A 25,667-nucleotide genomic window follows, 5' to 3' on the forward strand; every position below is an offset into this window, starting at 1 on the left:
GAGATTGAGAGGATGGTGTAAGATTAGGCAGGGATTGGTTCTGTTGTGCCTGGCGTCTCTGCGAGTTGGAGTCAGCTCAGAAGTCAACATCATTAACAACACAAACAGCTATTTTAAAAAGATACCTCCGGGGAGCTCTGGTGGCCTAGTGGTAAGGAGCTGCAACTACAATCCCAGAGGCGCACGGTTCGAATCCACCAGATGCTCTGCCGAGGAAGGAGGGACAATCTTCTCCTGTACCAGTCAGATCTGATTTGACGGTACACTCACACAAAAACAATAAAATAAAAAAAATTTAAAAAAAGATACCTCCACCAAAAAAATACAGAACCATATATGGTTCATAGATGTCTTTGCATTCTGCACAGATGGAAAATGAAAGTCCCTGAAAGTCAGTAGAAAGAAATTCAAGTTAATGTTTTTAAAGACTGTATGTTGTGACTTTTTGGTAGATTTTCAAAGGCAGTTAATTGCACAGGAGGAGATTGCCCATCCTTCTCCCACAGAACAGCTGGTGGATTCAAACTACATGCCTTCGGGATTGCAATGCAGCCTCTAACCACTAGGCTACCAGAGTTCCCTAGTGACTATATAATAAACCATGATTTCACCAATTGGCAGGGTTATGTTGACTGAATTTGTTATTTTTACAGTGTGTCCTGGGGCAATTTGCTCTGGGCGCCGTCTGTCACAAAGGCTCTGCTTTTATGCTCCTCCCATGCGAACATCTATATAGAGATAACTCTATTCCAGTGTTTTTATTTCTGTGGAATTGAGTTGCAGGTGTGGGCTTGCTGGGTTAAAGAACAGTGGAGTTGTTTATTTTGATACACATTGTCAGTTTGCTCTCCAACAAGGTCATAGCTGCTGGAGGAAACAGTCCCTTCCCAGGCTGCTGTAGGTGTTAACACCCTCTCCTTCTGCTAGTCAGATTCAAGTCAAGTGATAGCTCATTGTTATTTAATTTGCATTTCCCTGACTCTAGGGAAACTGAACATCTTCTTTATATGTTTATTTGCCATTTGAGTTTGTTCTTCTGTAAAATATCTAATCACAGCTTTGGGGCATTTTCGTTCTGATTCTAATTTGCAAACACTCTTTTTGCAGAGATACGTATGTGGAAACACATACATATATGGAACACTGGTAGTACAGTGTTTCAAACACTTGGCTAGTAACTGATGGGAGCTGAGCAGCTAACCCCAAGACTGCTTCTCTCTGGCAGTTCAAATCCATCTGCAGCTTTTCTGGAGAAAGATGGGCAATCTCTTCCCTTTGTGATTTCCTCAGAAGTCCAATGGAAGGTGACTATTGACTCAGAGCAGTGATTGACTTATCAAAAGTTAATGGATTAAACCCAATAGCCCTTTGCAAGAGGAAGATGTGGCAGTCCGCCACTGTAAGGATTACAGCCTTAGAAACTGTATGGGGCAGTTCTGCTCTGTCCTATACGGTCACGATGAATGGCTATTGACTTAGCACAACAGATTTATATATGCACATACACTGGAACTCTCTCTCTCTCTCTTTTACTATCTTTCTCTCTCATATAGCAATATCATGGAATTGGCTTAAATAAAAGCAAGACATTTATTGTGAACTCAAGGTCAAGTCAATCCAGACCAGGAAATGCCCATTGTCACGGTGAAAACAGTTGATCTGCTGCTGAAGAAGAATATACCTTCATATTCTTGGAGTAGGAACTGAAAGTTCCCAAATTCACAACTGGTTGAAAGATGATCAGGGAGTTAAAGGTGAGATATCTGGAAACGCGAATGTCAGAGATGGGTGAATAAACACATAACGAGATGACACGATCGGTCAAAGGTACATGCCATTCAGTGTGGTCCCAGGACAGCGGCACGGCGGCTTTGCTGGCAACCTATTAGCAAGTTACTTCCTCAATGTCTGTTTCTGAGGGTTCATTGTAAAGATCCATCAATAACACTGTGCATAAAAACCCATGGGGGCAAACTATCACCTCTGGCATCTGTTTGCTATAATGAAAAAGACTCGTTGGAGTAGATTGTGACATCCTGCACCTGCCAGACAGAAAAGAAATGTCTTCTTTAGGGTCTGTGGTTAGGTCAACGCCAAGGTTAGAAGAGCTGCTGTTAGGAAAGGCAATTTTTAAAAACCTGACGTGAATTCCAGGCAAGACTTTAAAATAGCGCTAACACATTGCTCTCAGATTGTTATATTTACAGACATCAAGTGCCTCTGATTTTAAATTCTCGTTTAAATATATAGATAGATATACATATCCATAAATAATACATGTACATGTGTAAAAACACACTCGTTTGAACTATTTTTTTGGCAGATATTTTCTTCCACAGTATTATTTGTTGATCTGTTGTAATTTGTGGAAACTTTTGCCATACAACAGCTTTTTTTTCTGGTAATAAACAGAAACTTCTCTCTTTTTATACCATCTGTTTTTCTATGTTGGATGGAAAGAGCTCATCAAATTTTAGTCTCACTTGTTTTCTTCTTACAGGTTGTTGGCATTAACTTTTAATTACAAATTTAAAAAATGATGTGGAATTGATCCTGAATTTATTTTTGTTTACATGATGTGTAATAGTGTTGCCATTTTCCCTCTTCTGGCCCCACAGTGTTTAGTACTGGTGGGTCACATGAGACCCCAGTGCACTTGATGTTGTTAGGTGCTGTAGAGGCAAGGATGACTCACAGAGACCCTGTAAATGACAGCTACCCTGCCCTGCCCTGTGCCACTCTCACAATGTGACATACTTGAGCCCATTGCTGTAGTCAGTATATCAATCCATCTAGTTGAGGGTCTTCCTCTCCTTTACCATCTCTCCACCTTTCCAAGCATGATATCCTTCTCTAAGGAATAAAGAACCTCGCCTAGTAACGTGTTCAAAGTATGTGAGACAAAGCTTTATCATCTTGGCCTCTAAGGAGCACTCTGGCTGCACCTTTGTTCTTTTGGCAATCTCTGGGATATTCAGTACTCTTTTCCAACATCACAGTTCAAAGGCATCAATTCTTCTTCTGTCATCCTTATTCACTGTCCAGCTCTCAGATGCATAGCAAGTGACTGAAAAACCCATAGCCTGAATCAGGTGCACCTTAGTCTTCAACCTGATATCATTACTCTTCAATAATTTGGTGAGGTCCCTGATTGCAGACTTTTCCCAGTACAATACAGCTCCTGATCTCCTAATTTCTGGTACCAAGTATACTGATTGTGGATCCAAGCATGATTAAGTCATTGACAATTTCAATCTTTTCTCCATCAGTCCAGTGGTGAGAAGTATTTCTTTCTTGATGTTGAGATGCAATCCAAATGGAAGGCTGCGTTCTTTGATCTTCTGCAGCAAATGCGTCAAATCTTCCTTACTTTTAGCAAGCAAGGTTGTGTCATCTGCATTAATGAGGTTTTATTGATGAGTCTTCCTCCAATCCTGATTCTTCTTCATAGATTCAGCTTCTTGAATAACTTGTTCAACATACAGATTGAATAGGGATGGAGAAAGGATACAACACTGACACACACCTCTCTTAATTTTAAACCATGCAATTGTTCCCCTGCTCTGTTCACACAATAGCCTCTTGGTATAGGTATAGGTACTTTGAGATGTTATGAAAAAATTCTTGAATAACCCAGGAAGCATGGAGGGAAGATGGAGGGAATACACAGAGTCACTGTACCAAAAAGAATTAGCCAACACTGAAATTTCAGGAAGTACATGTGATCAAGAGCGAATGGTGATAAAAGAAGACGTTCTAGCTGTATTGAAGATATTGGCAAAATACAGGGGCCCAGGAATTGCTGTGATACCAATTAACACATTTCAGCTAGCAGACGCAGCCCTTAGATGTGCTCACCAGTCTATGCCAGGGAATTTGGAGGACAGCTGCCTGGATGACTGACAGGAAGAGATCCATTTTTATTCCCATTCCCAAGAAAGGTGATCCAACAGAATGTAGGCACTAATAAGCAATATCATTAATATCACTCGCAAGCAAAATATTGCTGAAGATCCTTCAAAAATGGATAGGACAGAAAATAGAGAACTGCCAGAAGTTCAAGCTGGTTTCAGAAGAGGCTGTGGTGCCAGGGATGTCACTGCTGATGTCAAAAGGCTCCTGACTGAAAGCAAGGAATACTGGAAGGATGATTATCATTTATGTTTATTGACTATGAAAAGGCATTTGACTGTGTGGCTCACAATAAATTATGGCTAACATCGAGAAGAATGGGAATCTCAGAACACTTATTTGTGCGCATGCAAAACCTATACCCAGACCAAGAGGATTTGCAAACAGAAGCAAGGGAACACTGCTAAGCACTTGAAATGAGGTTAATTTTAATTAAGACATGCTGCAGATGTAGCTTAAACACACTCTAGATTTTGAATACTCAAAAGTATAAAAAATATGTTATTATGAACTATTTTCATTATTAATAAAGATCAAGTAGTTCATATTACCTGCCTGAATGAAATGTGTTTCAATCATTACAAGCTAGAATGATAATATCCTGGATATTGTTGGACATCCTGGATTTTGTTGTTTGGTGCCTTCAAGGTGCCTCAGTGTTTCTGTGTTCAACAGAACAAAACCCTGTGCCGTTTTCACATTCTCTGCTGGGCGGCTGTCAGTCCATCACACTGATGGACTTCCTCTCCTTCCCTGACTCTTCACTTCTCTGAGCATCATGTCCTTTTCCAAAGATTGTCCCCTCCTGATAACACAACATGTAAAGATCTAAAGGATAGATAAATAGATGATAGATGGATAGATAGATAGATAGATAGATAGATAGATAGATAATATCTTTTAACAAGGTTTTACAGTGTGGGCATTGTTATTGTTCTGTACTGTCAAGTCAGAACTGACCCATAACTGACTGTCCAGTGGATTTTCAGAGGCAGTAAACATCATGAGAAGAGACAGTATATCTTTTTCCATGGAGCAGCTGGTGGATTTGAACCATGTGCCTTCAGGTTGGCAGGGCAGCTCCTTACAATTAAGCCACCAGATTACATCCACAATTGACATTACGTTTCTATTGGACAGCACGAATCTAGGTAACCCATTGCATTAGACCACTTCTTCAGGTTTTTGGTCTTGTTCACTTCCCCTTTGTCTGTCTCTTGTGGTATGTATCTACTTTATTACTTATAGCTGACATCTGTCTTATTCATCACTTGGCATCATTTTAAACAGCCCTTTTTGTGTTTGGGGAAATGAATAGTAATGAGTACCACTTTCTAGGGTTGACGCAGAACTCGAATTCCCAGGGTCCTTCAAAGTTGTTGTTGTTGTTGCTTAATGCCGTCGAGTCGTAGACGACTCATAGCGACCCTATGAATGAACAGCCTGAGCACTGTTCGTACATAGAGTTTCCGGAGGCAAGCCATTTTGGAAGTGGGTGCCGCTCCTGCTTCCAGGCTTGATTTAGTCGGGAAGCTCCAGTCAACACTGTCCACCATGGGTGCCCATTACCACGATTGGCACATCACTGTCACAGGCTTCAGCATCAGAGCAACCACGAGTTATCTCTGTACAGCAACGCACAGACCAGTGCTATACCACCTAGAAGAATGCCTTCAAAGTTAGGGTGGCTGAATTTGGCCAAGGTTGTGCCAATCAGCTCACCTCCATGGAGGTCACACTGCAACAGGGTGGATCTTAGTCCTACATAAAATACACACATGCATTGTTAGGTATCAAATAGCGTGCTTCCAAACTATGTGGTGTACATTAGAAACGAGGATGGTGAAACTTCGTCTCCTGTACATTGGGCGTAATATCAGGAGGGACAAGTCCTTGGAAAAAGACATCATCACGCTTGAACAAGAGGAGGGTCAGCTTGAAAAAGAAGAGGAAGCCCGTCAGCGAGATGGAATGACACAGTGACAGCATGATGGGCTTACACACACCAGAGATTGTGAGGGTGGCAGGATAGGGCAGCGTTTCACTCCATTTTACACAGGGTTACTAGGAGTCACAATCAACTTGACAGCACCTAACAACAACAGCATACTTGTGGATGTCAAGTGTGTCTTAAGACATTTTCAAGATAGAAATCTAGTAGTTTGGACAACAGCGCATGAGCGCTCTCTCTCTCTCTCTCACACCCACACCCACACCCACACCCCCCCACACACACACTTCTAAGTCCATATATCTCCTTCTGTGTTATCCTTTGGTCATGTCTTATAGATTTTTACATTTGTTTCACCTATTATTTTTTTTTACATTGTTGTTCTTGTTGTGTACCATTGAATCAGAACGGACCCATAGCTGACTCTCCAGAGGGTTTTCAGAGGCAGTAAATTGCATAGGAGGAGATTGCCTATATTCCTCCATCAGAGAAGCTGATGGATTTGAACCGCATGCTTTTGACAGCACAGCTCCTTACCACTAAAAGCTATCTTTTTATTTTTAACTTCCTAGATGGTTTAAAGAGTGAATTTGTGCATCTGTGTTTATAGAAGTGAGCCCTGGCTGTGCAGCTAACTCAGTGGCCGCATGTCGCCGGCAGTTCCAGTGCCTCTGAGGGAGAATGATGGGAAATCACTTCTCTGGGGATTTCCAGCCTTTTGAAACCCAAGCAGAGCCAGCTATGAGTCAGTTCTGACTTAACACAGTGCGTTTTTCTGAGTTTGTTTACAGAGGTTTTATTGGTGGTGATGAGTTTTTTGTTTATTCGGTTGATCTGGGATTTGTGATCTCAAGCTTTATTGCACTGTGGCCCTTGAAATAGTCTAACATGTTTCTGTCATTTAGAACAGAGGAAACTTTCATGTGTTGAGGATTCTGGGAAGATGGCTGCTTGAGTATCTTTTTTCTGCCTTCATCCTTCAAATCAAAACCAGCTACTTATGACTGGGGTCTTAAAAGCTTTTGAGGGCCCATCTAGGATGCAATTGTTGGTTTCTTCCTGTGTGGATCAAAGGAGGAAGAAAATCAAAGGCGCATAGAAGCTATTACTCCAAAGGGCTAATAGCTCGAACCTCAACCTCCATTATGCTGGGACCAGAAGAACTAAATGGTGCTGCCTAACACCAGAGACCATCATCCTTCACTGCCCTTTGAGTCTGAACTAAATTCACCCCCAGTGACCCAACTTTTAGCCAAACAACAGGCAGGCTTATAACATGGACAATAACACCAGGGAGGTACTCACGCATTACATCAATCACACAAGATCAAAAAGGCAGTGTGTGACCAGGGAGAAAGTTCAGAAGGCAGGGAGGAACAGGAGGAGGAGGAGTGGAAATGAGAAACACAGACAAGAAGCAGGAGGAGTGCTTTCACTATATGGGGACTGTAGTTACACTACACCACAAAAAAAATTCTATCTGTAAGTTTTCACATAAAGCTCAACAAAAAGTTGTTTTTAAAAAGTAAAACAAAAACATAACCTCTGATACCGACTTTTTTCCTGAGCCAAGCAGCTTCTGAAGTTTAGAGGAGAAGTAAGATTGAGGTTATCTCTAGGGTCTAGAGAAAGGAAACAGGCAGAAAAGTTTTCCATCTGTGAGAACGGGGAGCAGAGACCCAGGGCACGGGAGGGATGGTCAGCGGAGTCAAAGGAATCTGAGAACACCTGGTTTGTGGAGACCCAAGAGCGGAATGGTGGGGTCAGGGCCCCACACTCAAACGCTGTAGGGCAGTAAACAAGTATGCCGCATCCTCTCTTCCCTCGACGCTGGGGAGGGCAGTAAACAAGTATGCCGCATCCTCTCTTCCCTCGACGCTGGGGAAATGCCAGCCTTCACAGCCCGATGAAACTAGAGAACAGATGGGATCCTGCTGGGCCTCAACTGGAGACTAAGAACCTACCAGCTGGTGCCCCACTGACCTCTCAGGGCCAAGACTCCTGTGCCTTTCAGTCCTCGAGAGATCGACCCTGCTATAGCCTGCAGCTGCTGAGTACAGAACTGCAACGAGCTGGAAGAGGAAAACACCAAGCCAGTCGGGAGACCTAGAGACAGGCTTGACACATCGTAGAAGACAGCACAGCCAAACCTGCAAAAGGTCAGAGAGAACAAGCTGAATATAAATACAATGGAAAACACACTCAAGGATCTAGAAGAGTAAATACAGGCAAGCAAGCGCGCGCGCGCGCGCACACACACACACACACACACACACACACACACACACACGCTGGGGGTGGGGGTAAGGAAAATCTTATCTCACACTAAAAACCACAGAGGCCAACTCCGTTGAGAGGCTGGTCACTGATGGAACCTGGCCTGAGGTAGCTTTATGTGTCCTCTTGGCTGGGCCATGTTATTGTGAAGTGCCATCGAGTCGACTCTGATGCATAAGGTCCCTGTGAGCAACAGATCAGACCAGTCCTGCACTGTCTTCACAGTCTCTGCTGTGATTATGTTCACTGGTGTAGTCCCTGTGCCAATCAATGCAGCTCATTGAGAGCCCTCATCTACTCCTTGAACCTCCTGCTTTTCTAAGCTTGGTGTCCTTCACCCAAGACTGGCTCTTCCTGGTACCATACCCAGAGCACGAGAGACGACCTCTCAGCACTCTTACCTGTGAGAAAGACTCTGGCTGTCCTTCTTTCAATACAGATTTCTTTGCTCCTTGGATGTCCACTCCTCTTCACCAGCACCAAAATCCAAAGACATAGCTGCTGCTTCTGTCTTTCTTATTCCTTGTCCAACTTTCACATGCATCTGAAGCAATTGAAAAATCATGGCTTGGGTCAGGCATGGCTTAATCTTTAAACCTAAGCTGTGTCTGTGTCTTTAAACCCATATTCTTGTCATGTAGCACTTTATGGAAGTCCATCACAGAAGACTTGCCCAGTGCAACAATTTTTAAAAATTTCTTGGCTGCTGTTTCCATGAATGTTGATGATTCCTCCAAGTAAAATTAAGTCCTTGATAACATTAATCTTTTCCCATCCACCAGGATATTGCTTATTGGTCCAGTTGTGAGGGTTTTTGTCTTCTTGGTGTTGAGATGTAATCTCAACAGTAATCCGTACTGTAACCTGTAGTCTTTGATCTTCAGTGAATGTTTCAAGTCCTCTTCACTTTCTGCAAAATTGATTGTATCATCTGCATATCAAAGCAGTTGATGAGTCTTCTTTCAGTCTTGTTGCCAAATTCTTCTTCATATAATCTAGCTTCTCGTATTATTTGCTAAGTATACAAATTCAGTAGGTACAGTGAAAGGATAAATCCCTGATGCACACCTTCCTTGCTTTTTAAAACAAAAAAATAATGGAATATTCCTTTGTTTTGTTTGAATGACTGCTTCTTGGCTTATGTACAGGTTCTACATAAGCACAATTAAATATTCTGGGATTCTCATTCTTCTCAAGGTCTTCTACAATTTGCAATGATCCATGCAGTTGAATGTTTTTGCATAGTCAATAAAATACAAGTAAAGATTTCCTTGATATGCTTTGCTTTCCACCAAGATTCACCTGAAGTATATCAGCAGTGACATACTTCCTCTACAGCCTCTTGAATTCAGTTTGCTTTTCTAGCAGTTCTCTGCCAAGGTACTGCTCCAGTCATCTTAAAATAATACTCAGCATGATTTTACTTGTGTTTAATATTAATGATATCGTTCAATATTTCAACTTTCTGTTGGATTACTTTTTAAAAATATTGACACAAATGTGGATCTCTTACAATCTACTTGTCAGGTAGATGGTTCCCAAATTTCTTGGCATGGACAGGGATCTGTTTGCTGAAACATAACAGGTGATATCCCAGGAATCCCTGGAGCCTTCCCTCTCTCCACTTCCCCAATGCTTTTAGTGCAAATTGGAGTTGTTCCTTCAATACCATTGGTTCCAGGTCATATGCCACCTCCTGAAATGATTCGGTGTTGACTAATTCTTTAAGACTAGGCCATGTTGTTGTTGTGTACCGTGGAGTTGGAACAAATCAAAAGCTGACCCTGTAGAGGGTTTTAAGAAGCAGTAAATTGCATGGGAGATTACCCATCACTGCTGATCCAAGTGTTGCCGTGAGATTCTTGTAGATATAGTTTACCTCTTCAACTTTTTTTTCTTGCAAAGAGGAGATGATGTTCAACAATAAGCATGGGCTTCATCTAATCAGTTAAGGGACTTGGAAATTAAAATTCAGGTTTCTGCGGTAAGACTATAGCACAGACGCCTGTCCAGGTTCCCAGTTTTCACCATCGTACCAGACAATACCTTAAATCCTATCTGTTTTACCTATCGGCTCTGCTTCTCTGGAGAAACTTGTCCAATACCAACACTAAATGAAGGAATGGAACAAAACACAAACCAAAACCATTTAAAAGGATGCAAATTATGAGTATAAATGAAAGAGATTTGAGGGAATGTTACACAACTTAAATATTTGAATTATTCAGTATTATAATATGATTATTAGAATCATGGGAACTCATAAAATGGAGCAAATGGAAGATAGCCAATAATGGAACAATAAGAAATGACATTTCTCCTGTAGATTTGAAGAGTACACTGAATTCCAAACCCCCAAAGACGAATATTTTACCTTTAGACATGTCTTGAAAAACTCCTGAACTCCAAGCATAAATATAATAGCTTACCAGCTTTCATGGAAGAATAAATAACTTACAAGAAAAACAGTAAGACAAGTATTACAGATATTACAAGAAAACAATAAGACAAGTATTGCAGAACCAAACTGAAAATCATAATAATGGCAAGCTTACCGAGCTGGTGGAGACAGATGGGATGCCCAAACTACGGCCCTTTAAGCCCGGAACACAACTCACTCCCATGGTTCAACTTCCAGCCAGACAGTAGATAGGCCTTAGAACCATTAGCTGCACAGAATCACTAGTGCAGTATTTGCCCAAGGATAGAGCTCAGAAGGTAAGGAAGGAGAGGAGAGGAGGATTAATGGAATCAAGAACTCCAGAGAGATTGTGGGAAGAGTGAGGATGTGATGTGGGCCTTTTAACCGGTATCATAAAACATGTATGAATGGTTGAATGAATGTAAATCTATCTGTAACTCAAATCATGATAAAAAGTTAAAAAACATTAAATCACATACTGTAAATGCTAAATTAACCACCACAATAACAACATAAAAGGCTAAATTTACTAAACTAAAAAAAAGAAGTAAAGTGAACTCATAAACATCTCCTGTTAATCCAATTAAGGAGAGAGTCAAGAACAAAGAACAGATGGATCAGTAGAAAACAAATAGTGAGAGCACAGATTCAAACTTAATGATGTCAATAATCACTTTAAATGGAGATGCTTTAAGCACTCCCAATAAAGGGCACATATTGTCAGTTGGCTATAAAGTCAAGACCTCACTACATGCTTCTTCTTGTTGTTGTTAAGTGCCGTGGAGTGGAGCATGACTCATAGCGACCCTAGAACAAAAGACCTGAACCCTGTCCTATAATTATGATTATTTCTCTAAGTTCAGAGTTTCCAGAGGCAGGTTGTTTAGGAAGTGGATGCCAATCCTGCTTCCAAGACCTATACTACATACTACCTACAAGAAATACACTTCAGCTAACGATATAAATAAAACGTGCAAGAAATAGATCTTAGGGGAGCTCTGGTGGCCTAGTGGCAAGGAGCTGCAACTACAGTCTCAGAGGCGCACAGTTCGAATCTACCAGATGCTCTGCCGGGGAAGGAGGGACAATCTCCTCCTGTACCAGTCAGATCTGATTTGACGGTACATGCACAAAAAAAAATAATAAAATAAAATAAAATAAAGAAATAGATCTTGCTAAAAAGAAAAAGACAGTAGCGTTGACCTCTTAGTCTACAGCAGTAAAATGCATGTTAAACTGGGTTGTTGTTGTTGTTGTTTTGTACCATCAAGTTGGAACCAACCCATAGTGGACCCTTCAGCAGGTTTTCAGAGGCAGTTAATTGCACTGGAGGAGACTGCCCATCCTTCTCTCATGAAGCAGCTGGTGGATTTGAACCCTGTGCCTTAGGGAGTTCTTGGTGCAACCACTCTGGAAGGCTGTATGATGCTTTCTGAAAAAGTTGTAAACAGAAATACCATCTGACACAGCAATTCCACTACTGGGAATATACCCCCCAAGCAGATATATGCACACACGCTTATTGTAGCTTTGTTCACAATAGCAAAGAGCTGGAAACAACCTAAGTGCCCATCAACAAACAAATGGATAGAGAAGCTCTGGTATATTCACACAATGGAATATTGTGCTGCATTGAAAAACAAGGAACTCATGAAATGCTATGCAAAATGGATGACCCTGGAGGACATTATGCTGAGTGAACTAACTCAGTCACAAAAGGACAAATATTGCATAGGGCCACTTGTAAAACGGGACTGACATCGGGGTTGAGGGAAGACAGAGAAGGAGGGGAGGAATGATGTATACTGGATTGAAACAGATGAGGGAGAGAACAGTTTAAAAGTGATATATGATTGGGTACTATTGTCATGACAGGAGTCCAGAATGAAGGGTGCACAGTGGAGTGGACTTGGTGGGGGGAGGGATTGCATAACAATGAAAGAGTTTTTCTTTTACTTTTTAAGGAGAAGAGTGAGTTGGGGGGGTGCGGGGGGGGCAAGGAGAAAAGTGTAACAATGAATGACTAGAAACTCTAAGTCTCTGAAACTTTCATTAAAATTAATTTTTTTAAAAAAAAGGAAGAAAAGAAGAAAAAAAGTTAGGGAGTTCTGGTGAGGGGCAAGGTTAGGAACTGTGGAGGCTGGACATACCCCAGACTTCCAGGAGAGAGAATTGACTTAGGCTTCTCCAGCTTCTGGTGCAGAGAGGGTAGCATATTATGCAAGCTTCCCCCCCTTGAGTGCTTATAAACCTTTTCCCCATTATCCCTTCCCCTTAAGGAGTCTTTTATTTTTATCGTGATTTGAGTGAGCGTTTATAAACCATATTGATTTTTCATCCAACCATAAACACACATTTTATTTTGTAACATTAACTACAATGCCCACAGTGTAACAGCATTTTTCTCACTTCCTCCTTGTAATTCTCTTAAGAAGAGGATTTCAAAGATCTTCCTCCCCCCTTAATCCTTTATCCTCTACCTTACCTAAACTGTAATGGAATGCAAACTCACTCACTGCCATCAAATCAGAAAGAATGTACAGGTTTTTGAAACAGTCAATTACCCAGCTTTCTCCATCCTCAGAGCTCCTGGTAGACCTCCAGAGAGGCACCACCTTTGGCTTAACACAAATCCCTATGGGCTACACCACCATAGCTCCCTTGTAAAATGACAGCTACACTGCTTATATACTGTGGCTTTTTGGATAAGCACAAATCGTTGTAATATATTAAATAATCTTGTCTTTCCAACATCAATTTATCTCCTTATTGAGAATGCATGCCTGACTCCCATTTAAAATAAGTTTAAAGTTGTTGTTGTTGTTAGGTGCTGTCACACTGACTATGATTCATAGCAACCCTGTGACAAAGGAGTTGAACTTGGACATCCTCATCATCTCTGCAATACTTGAACCCATTGCTACTGTCAAGTCATATTTTAAGTAAAACTTAAAGCTTTCTGATTCAATTTGATTTTTTTGACAGAAGAGCGCTAAGCACTACACAGGGAATTGATGTCCACAAAGCTCGTACACAGTCTGCACAAATTGTCTTCCGAGGACCATGTAGATACATCAGTTTATGGAAAGAGGTGACTGAGATGAGAAGGCAGAGGAGACAGACCAGAGGTGACTCTTACATAAGAGACCAGAGCCCTCTGCTGGTCATTTTGGGAACATCCTCCAGTGAGTTCAAGCTGGCCCCTCTGTTTCATGGCTATGTTTTCCAGCACCCAGAGCTGATCAGGGGCTGGGAGTGAGGTTTTATAACGAGTCAGAGTTGTGAGTGAGGAGTGGCAGAATGGCATTCGCGTTTTCCTGAATCTGAAGCCGACACTCGCCTTCTCTAGTGTGCCTGAGTTTTGGAAGGGAGTTACTCCCTCTGACTTCAACAGAAAGAAGCAGGCAGAGGTGGTTTGTGGAAGAAGTTGGGTTTGTCTGGGGCATTCTCGTCAGATTAGGCAGGAGGAGTGATTATGGCTTGGGTCAAGTCTTGATAAACTGGCTTTCTGAAGGGGCCACGTCTAAGGTGACTAAAAAAAACATTCTAGGTGTTACAAAGTAAAACCAATGAAATTAGGAGCCTGCAAAAGATTTCACATAACCTGCCTGAATAGGTAAACACAAATATATTCCACTAATGTTGTTCCACCAGCTGTTCCACTGGAGAAGGATGGACAATCTCATCCCATGCATTTAAGTGGCTCTGAAAACCTGCTGGAGGGTCAGCCACGGGTCAGTAGAGTTGTCACTATGGTACACAACAAGAAGAATGTTGTTGTTAGGAAGCTCTGATAGCCTAGTGTCAAGAAGCTGCATTGTCATCCTGAAGGCATGCAGTTCAAAGCCTCCAATTGCTCCACAGGAGAAAGATGGGCAATCTCCTGTGGAATAAATTGTCTCTGAAAACCCACCAGAGGGTCAGCTATGGGTTGATTCTGACTAGACAGTACACAACACAGAACTGATTCACAGCTTGCAAGGTTCTTTGGTCTCAAAATGGAGAACAAGGAAGTTGCGCTTAGGGCGTCTTTGGCAGGGTTTTTATAGCACGCTCTTCAGGGAGAGAAGGGAAGGACATTCCATTGTGGTTTATGGTTCAGCTAGGTGGGCGAGGCCATTCACTCCTTTAAAGTCTTTATTCCTTCCCTAGGCCTTGGTCTGGGCCTAACATCCCAGCCTCCTTAGTAAAAAAGAAGGGCAACTATCTTTATTCTAGCTGCTTCCTGTTGAACAGGTGTGAAGATCTGGGGCTCAGAGGCAGGATTGGGTTGGCCCCGGGATCAGTAGCCAGGGGAGAATCTGGATGTAATAGCAGCTGGTTCACTGTTAGGTTGGTCATTTCTTTTATCCATTCGACGTCTTGACACTGTGTCAGCTGGAAGGTTTGAGAGGGGGGGGGGTGCCACACTCACCCCAAAAGAGGGCAGGGATGCAACACACCTCGACTCCTCTCCCAGGTCTTCAGCACCAGACGTCAGGTCTTCACACCGGATGTAAGGCCATGGACTCAGGAAGGGTTCAGAGAGCAAGAAAGAAAGCAAGCTTAAAGCAGCTTTATCAAGGGAGCTCCTGGGCGAGGTTCTTTGGTGTCGAAATGCAGAACAAGGAAGTAGCCTCTTTGTTCCATTTCTTGTATAACTGCCTATCACAATGTTTAGTCATGGTAACTGAGCACTATTTGGTTCTTCTGGCTTCATGGCAATGACAGTGGTTTATGGAGGCATTCGTCCACTTGCTTCTGATTCCTTTTCTTCCTCTGATGCTCTAGGCAAATAAAAACCAATCATTGTACCTTGGATGGCTGCTTGCAATCTGTTAAGACCCCCGGCACTATACAATGTATTAGAGGATTGTTGTTGTTATGTACTGTCTAGTTTACTCATAGCTGATCTTTCAGAGGGTTTTCAGAGGCAGTAAATCACACGAGAGTTGACTGCTCATCTATCACCTGCAGAGCAGCATGTGGATTCAAACCATATGCCTTTGGGTTGGCAGCAGTACAACTAACTCATAGCAATCCTCTGAACAACAGATCTGAACCCCAGCCTATCTTGTTCAAGCATCATAATTTTTTATATACTTGAGCCCATCATAACAGTCACTGTGTCAATCTATCTGATAGAACATGTTATTAGGGCAATTAACTTGCATGTCCCATAATACTATGACCCTAAATGACATGTTTCTGGAAACTCTATAAACTGATAAGTGTTGATAGTTGTAAAGGTGCTTCAGGCCTTTTGTTCATAGGGTTATTATGAGACATGCTCGACTGGAAGGCAATCAACAACAAACTTACAAAGGTACTTTTGGAGGCTACTGATCTGGTATTTTGAAGAGTGTTTGAGTGTTCCTCAATTTGAGTTTGTCTGGTCTGACCTCATGAATAGAGGACAATAGGCTTGAGGGTTGTAGGAGGGGAAATATAGAGGTAATGTGCTCTTTCCATGATGTTGTATCACAGCGTCAATGTCAGCGTGGTGTTTCTGGTGGTGATGTGATGATGTTAAACTTTTCCACGTGCTTTAGATGGTTTCTGTCAGACTACTTCAACAGGGATTTTTTCTTTCTAGTGTAAAGTTGAGTCTCACACTTTTGTGACATTTGTAGCATTTCTCTCCTGTACAAGTTCTCTGATGTACAATGATCATTCATAATCATCTCCAGTGTTTATCACATTGGTAGGGTTTTTCTCCTATATGAATCCATTGATGTTGATAAAGGTATAATTTCACACAAAAGGTTTTCCCCCATTTGTTACATGTATAAGGTCTTTCTTCCCTGGTGTACTGCGAGGGCTGATTTTTGGCAGAAGGACTTTCCACACTCATTAGATTCCCATGGTTTCCACCCTTGTGTGTTCTCTAATGTTCAGTGAGATTGGACTTCACAAAGAAAGATTTTTTTACATTAATTATTTTCATAAGGTTTTTCCCTCTGTGTGTGCTCTGATGTTGAGTAAGGTCTTTTTGCTTCTAGCAGCTCTCTTCACATTTATTATAGACGTAGAGATTTTCCTCTCCTCTGTGAACACTCTAATTTTGATTAAGAGGTAACTTTCTATTAAAGGCCCTTCTCCTTTTGTTATGTTCATCAGTTGTTTTACTCAAAGTCATTCTCTGATGTTCAGTAAGATTCAATTTTTTACAGAAGAATTCCTCAGGTTTATTGCCTTTGCCCGATTCTCTCCCATGCCAATTCTCTGATTTAGCTTGAGGTGTGATCTCTTCTTTAAGTTTCTCTCACAATCACTACACTCATTGAGTTTTTCGCTTGTGTGGGTTCTCTGATGTTGAGGAAAGCGTGATTTTTCACAGAAGGATTTCCATACGTATTATTTTTGGAAACTTTTGCTCCTCGGTGAATTCTCTGAGTGTGGTGGGATTTCCTGAAGGCTCTCCTACTTTCATCACTCATTATGTTTTTCTCCTGTGCACATTCTCTGATGTCTACTCAGATTGGACTTCTGGACAAACAATTTGCCATATTTAATATATCCATAGCTCATCCCCCCATCTCAATGTTCTGATGTCTGTATTTTTACTTTCTACATGATATTTTCACACTATTACTAGATTTATATGGCTTCCCATTTTTAACAATTCTTAGAGGAAACTGAACTTGACATTTTGGATGAAGGCTTGTCCATACGTATTATCTTCAGAGAGTTTCTCTCTCGTGTAAGTCTTTTTGGGTGTAGAGGAGGTTATCGTGTTTAATGGAAGGCTTTTCCATAGTCATTATGACCAAAACATTGTTCCAAAGCCTAATTCTTCTGCTATAGAGGGAAGTCCTTATTATGCCTATACAATTTCTTCTTTTGATAATTTTCACAGAATTTATTCCCTCTCGGATTTTTTTCACATGTTTTGTCAAGGGTCTCCAATTCAATGAAATCATCAGGGTTTGTTTTTTTTTTTCCTTACAGGTTTTCATTACTAAGAATTAATTCTCAAATATTTTCCATGCTTATTTCAAATTAGCCACACATATGGGATATTTTTCTTGATAGCATTGGCTTTGTGATCAGGTTAAACACTATTTCTAAGATTGTGCTTCTCTTTGTAATCTGCATTTGTTGTTGATGAATAATGTTTACTTCATACATTTGCTTTCATTTTTCTGGCATTTCCCATCCATGCTATTTACTTTCAAGATTTCTAGAAAAACAACAAATAAACCTTACATCACAGCCCTTTACATGTTTACTAAGGAATGGGGTTATTGCACTTTTTGAGTCTATACTTGGGATTCAGACACAGAGGTTTGGGGTGGAAGAACTCATAAGCAAACATTGTTTTTTCTTCTACTCTTTTGTTTTGGAAAAGTGAACACAAAGAGAAAATACATGGTGTAGTAGAAAAGGGGAGAGAAAGCTGAAAAGTAACACAGTGGCTTGAACTCATTATAAATATGATCTCATAACGAGCTGTTGTTAGGTGTCTTTGAGTAGAGTGCTACTCATAGTGACCCTGCGAACAATAGATCTGAACCCTGACCTGTCCTGTGCCGTCCTCATCATCTCCGACACACGTGAACTCATTGCTGCGGTCACTGTGTTAATCCATCTCATTGACAGTCTTCCTCTCTTTCACTGACATTCCACCTTTCCAAACATAATCCCTTTTGAAGTAATGACCCCTCCTAATATTTCACAGGCCTACAGTATGTGGGATGAAGCTTTGCCATCCTTGCCTTTAAGGAGAAATTGGGCAACCACTGTGGAAGGCGGTGTGGCGCTTTCTCAAAATTTGCAAACAGAGATACCATTTGACCCAGCAATTCCACTACTGGGCATATAACCCAAAGAGACCATAAGTGACACCCAAGCAGATATATGCACACCCATGTTTACTGCGGCTTTGTTCACAATAGCAAGGAGTTGGAAACAACCTAAGTGCCCATCAACAAATGAATGGATAGAGAAGCTGTGGTATAGTCACACAATGGAATACTACGCTACATCGAAAAACAAGGAACTCATGCAATATTATTCAAAATGGGTGACCCTGGAGGACATTATGCTGAGTGAAATATCTCAGTCACAAAAGGACAAATACTGCATGGTGCCACTGTTGTAGAATGAGACTGACATCAGGGCTGGGGTAAGACTGAGAAAAACTGGATAAATTATGTATACTGCATTGGAACAGATGAGGGAGAGAACAGTTTAAAAGCGATATATGATTGGGTGTTATGGTTATGACAAGAGTCCAGAATGAAGGTTGCATAGTGGAGTGTACTGGGGCAGTGTTTGGGGGAGGGTGCTGGGGGATTGTATACTAATGAAGGAATTTTTCTTTTACTTTTCAAAGAGAGGAGTGAACTGGGGGGGAGGGGTGGGCAGGGAGAAAAGTGCAATAATGAATGAATGGAAATCCAAAATCTCTGTAAATGTTGATTAAAATTAATAAAATAAAATTTAAAAAAAGGAGAACTCTGGCTACACTTCCTCCAAAACATAACTGTTCTTTTGACAGTTCATGGGCTATCAAGTACTCTATTCTAACACCACAGTTTAAAGACTTCAATTCTTCTTCTGTCATCCTTACTCATTGTCCAGCTTTCAGATGATTAGCAAGCGATGGAAAAGACATGGCCTGAGTCAGGCATGCCTTAGTCTTCAACCCTGGTGATCAATGGGGTGATAGATGTTGCAGCCAGATCGCCTTCACATCCAGGCATACCTTAGTCTTCAAATGGACATCATTGTCCCCCAGTAATTTGGAGAGGCCCCTGACAGCAGACTTGTCCAACACTTGTCCATTTCCTGGTCTCCTGACTGCGGGTACCAAGAGTGTTAATTGTAGATCCCAGTAAGATGAAATTGTTAATAATTTCAATCTTTCTCCATCTATAATGATGTTGCCTATTGGTCCAGTGGTGATGATTTTTGTCTTTTTGATGTTTAGATGCAATCCACCTTGAAGGCTGTAGTCTTTGATCATCTGCATAAACATAGGTTGGTTTTTATTTTTATTTTTTAGTTGATATTTTAATGAAAGTTTACAGAAAACTTGAATTTCCATTCATTCAGTCATTCTTTGTTGCACATTTCCCTCCCTACCTCCCCTGTCAGTTAGTTTTTCCCTTTAAAAAGATTCTTTCATTGTTGCACATAACATAGGATGTTGATGAGTCTTCCTTCAATCATGAGACCACATTCTTCTTCATAGAGTCCAATTTCTCAAAATATTTGCTCAGTGTACAGATTGAATAGATATGGAGAAAAGATACAACCCTGACACACACCTTTCTTGATTTAAAACCATGCAATTGAAACAAAACATAAGGAAGTGTTGACCAAGAACAAAGAATGTCAGAGAAAGGACTTGAACTACACAGAGAATGGTACAGAGACAATGACAGGAGTCCCTGAGTAAGGAGATCTGGGAAATGGAAAGATGATCAAGGAAAAGTATTCGAGAAAGAATTCAAATTAGCAGCAGATCAGAGACTAGCTCTTTATTTTAATTACAGTGGCATCTTTCCTCCTTCCAGATGCTTTTCATCTCTTTATCTTTTTTTACCTTATTTACACAAACTCAAAATAAAAAATTGATCACAAATTTAAAATTTTAAAGTCAGTCCTAGAGTTCAGCCTCCATCTCTCCATTGAGCTGTGATTTATGGGAAAACAATGTCCAAGCAGAACATTAACATAGATGAGAGGACAAGTCATGCTTGCAAAAGCATTCTGTTCACTTCTGTAAGGGACTGAATTGTGCCTCTCAAAATATGTGCTGTTAAAAAAAAAGGAAAAGTGTTGTAAATCCTAACCTCTGTGCCTGTAAATCTATTGTTGAATTGATTGTCTCTGTTACGTTAATGAAGCCGGATTAATATAGGGCACATCTTGAGTCAATCTCTCACTCTCTTTTTATTTTTAGTCGATCTCTCTTGAGTTATAAAAGAGAATAAATAAATGAACAAGACAATGTCAAGACATGAAGATAGCCAGAAGTAGAAGCTTAAAGAGTCAAGGTTCTTCCTCCAGAGATTACAGGGTTAAAGTCACCCCCAGGAGCCAGGAACCTGAGCGTAGAGTCATTGACTACTACTGGTGGCCTAGTGGCAAGAAGCTGTGCTGCAGTCCTGAAGGTACATGGTTTGAATCCCCTCAGCTATTCCACAGGAGAGGGATGGACAATCTCCTCTCGTGCAATTAACTGACTCTGAAAACTCACCTGAGAGGCAGCTATGGATTGGTTCTGACTCTGTGGTACACAACAACAACTGTGAGAAAATAAATTATGTTTGTTAAACCCATCCACTTGTGGCATTTCTGTTACAGCAGTTCTGGATAACTAGGATTATCTCTACATTCTAATTGTTAATAATATAAATTTGATTCCATCAGAGTTAAACAAAACCCCTTCCTGATTCAAAGCCCCCCTCTGTCTTCCAATCTGCTGATTTACTTTACCAACTAATTGTCCCAGCACAGAGCTAATCTTTAATTCTGTTTTTAGTTCATGTTTTCCTTTTCTCTGATTTCTTGGTAACTCTAACACATGGCTGCTCTACTTTGTACTCAGATATTTATTAACCTTTATCTTAGCAATTTTATTTTCCACTGAGGGTGATTACTGTTATTCTCTGCTACTTATATTTTATGCAATGAATGCTTAAAAGCATGACCTTTCTACAGCAGTTAGAACAAATAGAAGTCAACATGCCAGGAAGGTAAATTTTATATTTCTATACTTAGAGCTTTATGCACAGATTCACAATATATGTTTTAAAATGATCATCCCATAAGTCTACATTATGATCAGCTTTTATCAGAACAAGTGGTTTAGTTAATGAATTGATAATTTCAAAACACAGCGCCACTTTCAGATTACTCACTTAGCACATTCCTCATCCTTATCTCCACGGGGAACCTACGCATCTTTTAGACAAAGGCAACCGTCCTATGGTCTTAAAACACTCAACATTGGAAGGTCAATTTCTGGTAAAATTGCCAAGTAACGTTTGATTGTATGATACATTCTGACACTATTTCCACGGCAGTAACTTGTATGGTATTTTCTTCCATGACATCTATTTCCTTTCTGTTGGAACTTTTGCACTTTAAAACATTTTTTAAAATTAGTTTAGACTGTCTGAAATTGTACGATCAGGCATTATATATATTACAAAATACTAAAAATATAAGTATATATGACAATAACTTGGAATAAGAGGTGCATTGCAAAGTGGACTTGGGGTGTAGGGAGAAGGAGGGGGAAATAGCAAAAACTAAATGAATGGAAACCCAACTTTTCTGTAAACTTTCATTTAACTAATTACTTTTTTGTTTTAAATAATACTTTTTTAAAAAAGAAAAAAAATCAGGTCAATATTTTGGCTGTCTCAAATCTCTAATGAAAATGGAGTTAGGAGTTTTTTCTTTTAGTTATCTTTCTACTTTTTGATAATTTAAGGAAAGGGAGGCAATGTTGATTTGCATTTCTCGCTTCACACTGGGATTCACTGTCCTGCTCAACACAAGTTGCTCTTGTGACTTTTGGGACACTCCCCTCTCCCAGGGCTTTCCCACCTCTCCTTTTCAGTCTTCTTTGCTGGACTCTTCCCTCTTCCTGTTCTCCTGATGGAAGGTTTGAAGGTGTAACCCTTGAGCTCTCTTCTTTTACCTGTTACCTCAATCAGAGTAAAGTTAAAAATCTTTACTGGACGTATAAAACCTTGGTCTCTACTAACTCTGAAATACCCCCCCTGCTCTGCTGACGTAGCTCGTAGGGTGTTGTGCTGCTAGCTCAAAGGCCGAATGTCTCTGCAGGTCAAATTCACCAAATACTCTGAGGGAGAAAGATGGACAGTTTCTCCAAGTGTAGATTTACACCTTCAAGCTGGAGGAAGCTACGAATCAGAACCAACTCCATGACAGCGCATTTGAGTGTCAGTTTCCCCTGCTCCCGCCCTTTGCCCTCCTAGTTATATTCCCAGGTCACACCAACTACACTCTTACCTCAGGATTGGTCCCTGCTGTTCCCTGGATCTGAAAAGCTCTCAGTTATCTCCTGACTCGTTCTACCTCTTCTTTTAAGATTCCACTCCTCTGTTGTTAAATCATTCACTCCTCAAATAAGCCTTCCTTCATCTTTCTTCTCCCTGAGTCACAGGTGACTTGGTGGCACATAACAACAACCTCCCTTCCCAAAGCAGCAGTCTATGTCCATTAAATAGAAAAAAAAGAGTTGAGACAGGAAAAAAAAGAAACCAAGAGGCCTTTATTAAGTAGACCTGAGAGGGAGGCCAGGTGACTGTGTAGAGAAGAACAGAATGGTGTGGAGGCAGACAAAAGCAGTTTCCTTTTAGAGGGGCTGTTAAGGAGATTTAGAGGGGATGGTAGTTTGCTCAGGAATTTGGGTCCTGTCAGGACTGATCAGGGCATTATCAGGATCTGGTCATCTTGCTGCCTTATTAAGACATTATCAGGCTTCCTCAAGGAATGGTCAGGTCTGACAGTCAGGCCTGGGGGAGTGAGGTATTCCTCCTCCATTACCACTCTCTGTCTCCACCTGCGTTTAACTTTTAACATTACTGATTATTGCTAAACATACATATCTATTCATTAGTTGGATCTATTAACAAGCGTAGAAACATAACTTTAGTTCCCTTTGTGCTCAGAGCATAACTAGTACATTAAAAACAAAAAAGTAAACTAACTGAAAGGGGCAGGGGAAGCCCTGTTGCCATCAGCTGATTCCTACTCATGGTGAACTCTGTGTGTCAGGGTGGAACTGTGCCCCAAACGGTTTTCAATGGCTAATTTTTTTTTTAATTTTTTTTTCCTTCAAACAAGTCACTAAATTTTTCTTCTTAGGCTCCTCTGATGACTCCAACCTCTGACCTTTTAGTTAGCAGTCAAGTGTGTTAACATTTTAAACCACCAAGGGGTTCCAACTGGTACAGAGTAGGTGCTTAATAAATGTTTGTTGAGTGAGAAAATATAAAGGTCTAGGATAAGTAAGGCACAGTTGGATTCTATAGAAACCAAGCAAATCTCTTTATAAAAGTCAAACAAAGAGCAAAGAACATTTATATATACACATGAGAGTGATATTTGGAAGTTTGTTGTCTATCTGAAGTTCTGTCTAAAGTATAACCATCTCCTGTCTTGAATCATGTTAGAAGTTATGCGCTTTTAAAAGATAATGCTTTAAGAAATCTAAAGACATCGGACCCTGAACAGTCTCCCTGAGATCCAATTATCACCACTTCCTCCTTTTCCAGCTCTTTCCCTCACCTGGGTGGCTCTGATTCGAGAATCCTCTCTTTGATAGCCAACTTGCTCCAACTTGAGTATCAGCTCAGTTGCATAGCCTGGTACTTATTATGGAAAAGAACGCAGAACTTGGCAATGTGGTTCCAACCCTTTGAAAGATTCAAAGACAAAAGTTTAAAAGCTGGACCAAGAGGAGGCCCTCACTAAGACAGACCCTGCCACCAGAAACTTGCAAATACAACATTTTTTCAGGCATTCTAAAAACATGTTTGAACCCAAATATCAAGTCTATTTATTAGTGATTGTTGCTGTTATGTGCCATATAGTCGTCCGTGACTCATAGAGAACCTATGTTCAATAGAACCGTGCCCTATCCAGGGCCAATCTCACTGACTCTGACACATCCACCCTCATTGCCCCAGTTATTGTGTCAATCCATCTCATCCGGGGTCTTCCTCTGCTGCACAGACCCTCCACCCTTCCAAGTATAACGTCCTTCTCTAAGGACTGGTCCGTCCTGGCCACCTGCCCAGAGTACATGCAATGGGCCATTGGTTACCACACTGCAATGGTTAGGAGCCTTGATGGTGCTGTGGTTAAGTGCTCAGCTGTTACCCAGAAGGACAGTGACCCAATCCCACCAAAAACTCCATGAGAGAAATAAATGGTGGTGACTACTGTAAAGATGAAAGTTTTGGAAATCCCATGGGGACAATCTTCTCTGGTGGTAAGAGGCTGCACTGCAATCCAGAAGGCACAAATTTAAAATCCAGCGGCTTCATGGGAGAAAGGTGGGCAGTCTCTTCCAGGGCAATTAATTGCCTTTGAAATTCCCCCAGAGGGTCAGGAGCGACCCACAGCTGACCCTCCAGCGGGCCGTCAGAGGCTACAGCTCTAATTCTACAGCTGTCTCATGAGAGAATGAGAGGCAGTCTCCTCCTGAAATGATCTCCGGCCTCAGAAACCAGACGGAGGGGTGCTGTGAGTCAGAGCCAACTGCGTGGCGGTGACCTTGGTTTCCTGGTTTTACACGCCCTTGTGATCAACTTCACAATGCTGTGGGGTTTTTGGTTAGGTTTTTTTTTTTTTCGTTTCTTGTTATTGTTGTTTCACAGTCTCGTGGTTTCTGTGATGCTGAAGCCTGTGACAGTGATGTGCCAATCGTGGTAATGGGCACCCATGGTGGACAGTGTTGGCTGGAGCTTCCCGACTAAATCAAGCCTGGAAGCAGGAGCGGCATCCACTTCCGAAATGGCTTGCCTCCAGAAACTCTATGTACGAACAGTGCTCAGGCTGTTCGTTCATAAGGGTCGCTATGAGTCGTCTACGACTCGACGGCATTAAACAACAACAACAACATGATGTTGGAAGTTGCATGAGAGGTTGTACTTAGCCAGCACTCCCGGTGCCCAAGGTTCTCTGGCATCACAAGCCCGGACAGGAGCCTCCAGTCAGGTTGTGGCAGCTGCCACTTTTTCCGGTGAAGCTCACAGATACATCTTCAAACACCACCAACAGGCCAATCTTGTTCAACCGAAGTGCTCAAGACCAGTTCACATGAAAACACATATGACATGAATTACCAGAAAATGTCACAGAGGACGGCCTTGTTTCATGCCATAATTTGTGGAAAACCCAGAAATCATAATGGAAACACTCTGCTTCTAACAGAAACAATTATTTCTTTATTAATCCATCAGGCAGTTAATGGTCCCTCTGCATGTCTGGAACTGTTCTAGTAGCCAAGGAGAAAAAAAAAAGCAAATAAGATCTTATTCCTTGGAAAGGACAGTTGTCTATAAGATTATCACAACTCAGGGGTGGGGAAGGGCTTATGTCACTGGCTTCTAGTAGCGAGATACCAGGATG

This window comes from Elephantulus edwardii, unplaced genomic scaffold, assembly GCF_000299155.1.
Source record: "Elephantulus edwardii isolate Elephantulus edwardi_28Jun2011 unplaced genomic scaffold, EleEdw1.0 scaffold00015, whole genome shotgun sequence".
Lineage (NCBI taxonomy): Eukaryota > Metazoa > Chordata > Mammalia > Macroscelidea > Macroscelididae > Elephantulus > Elephantulus edwardii.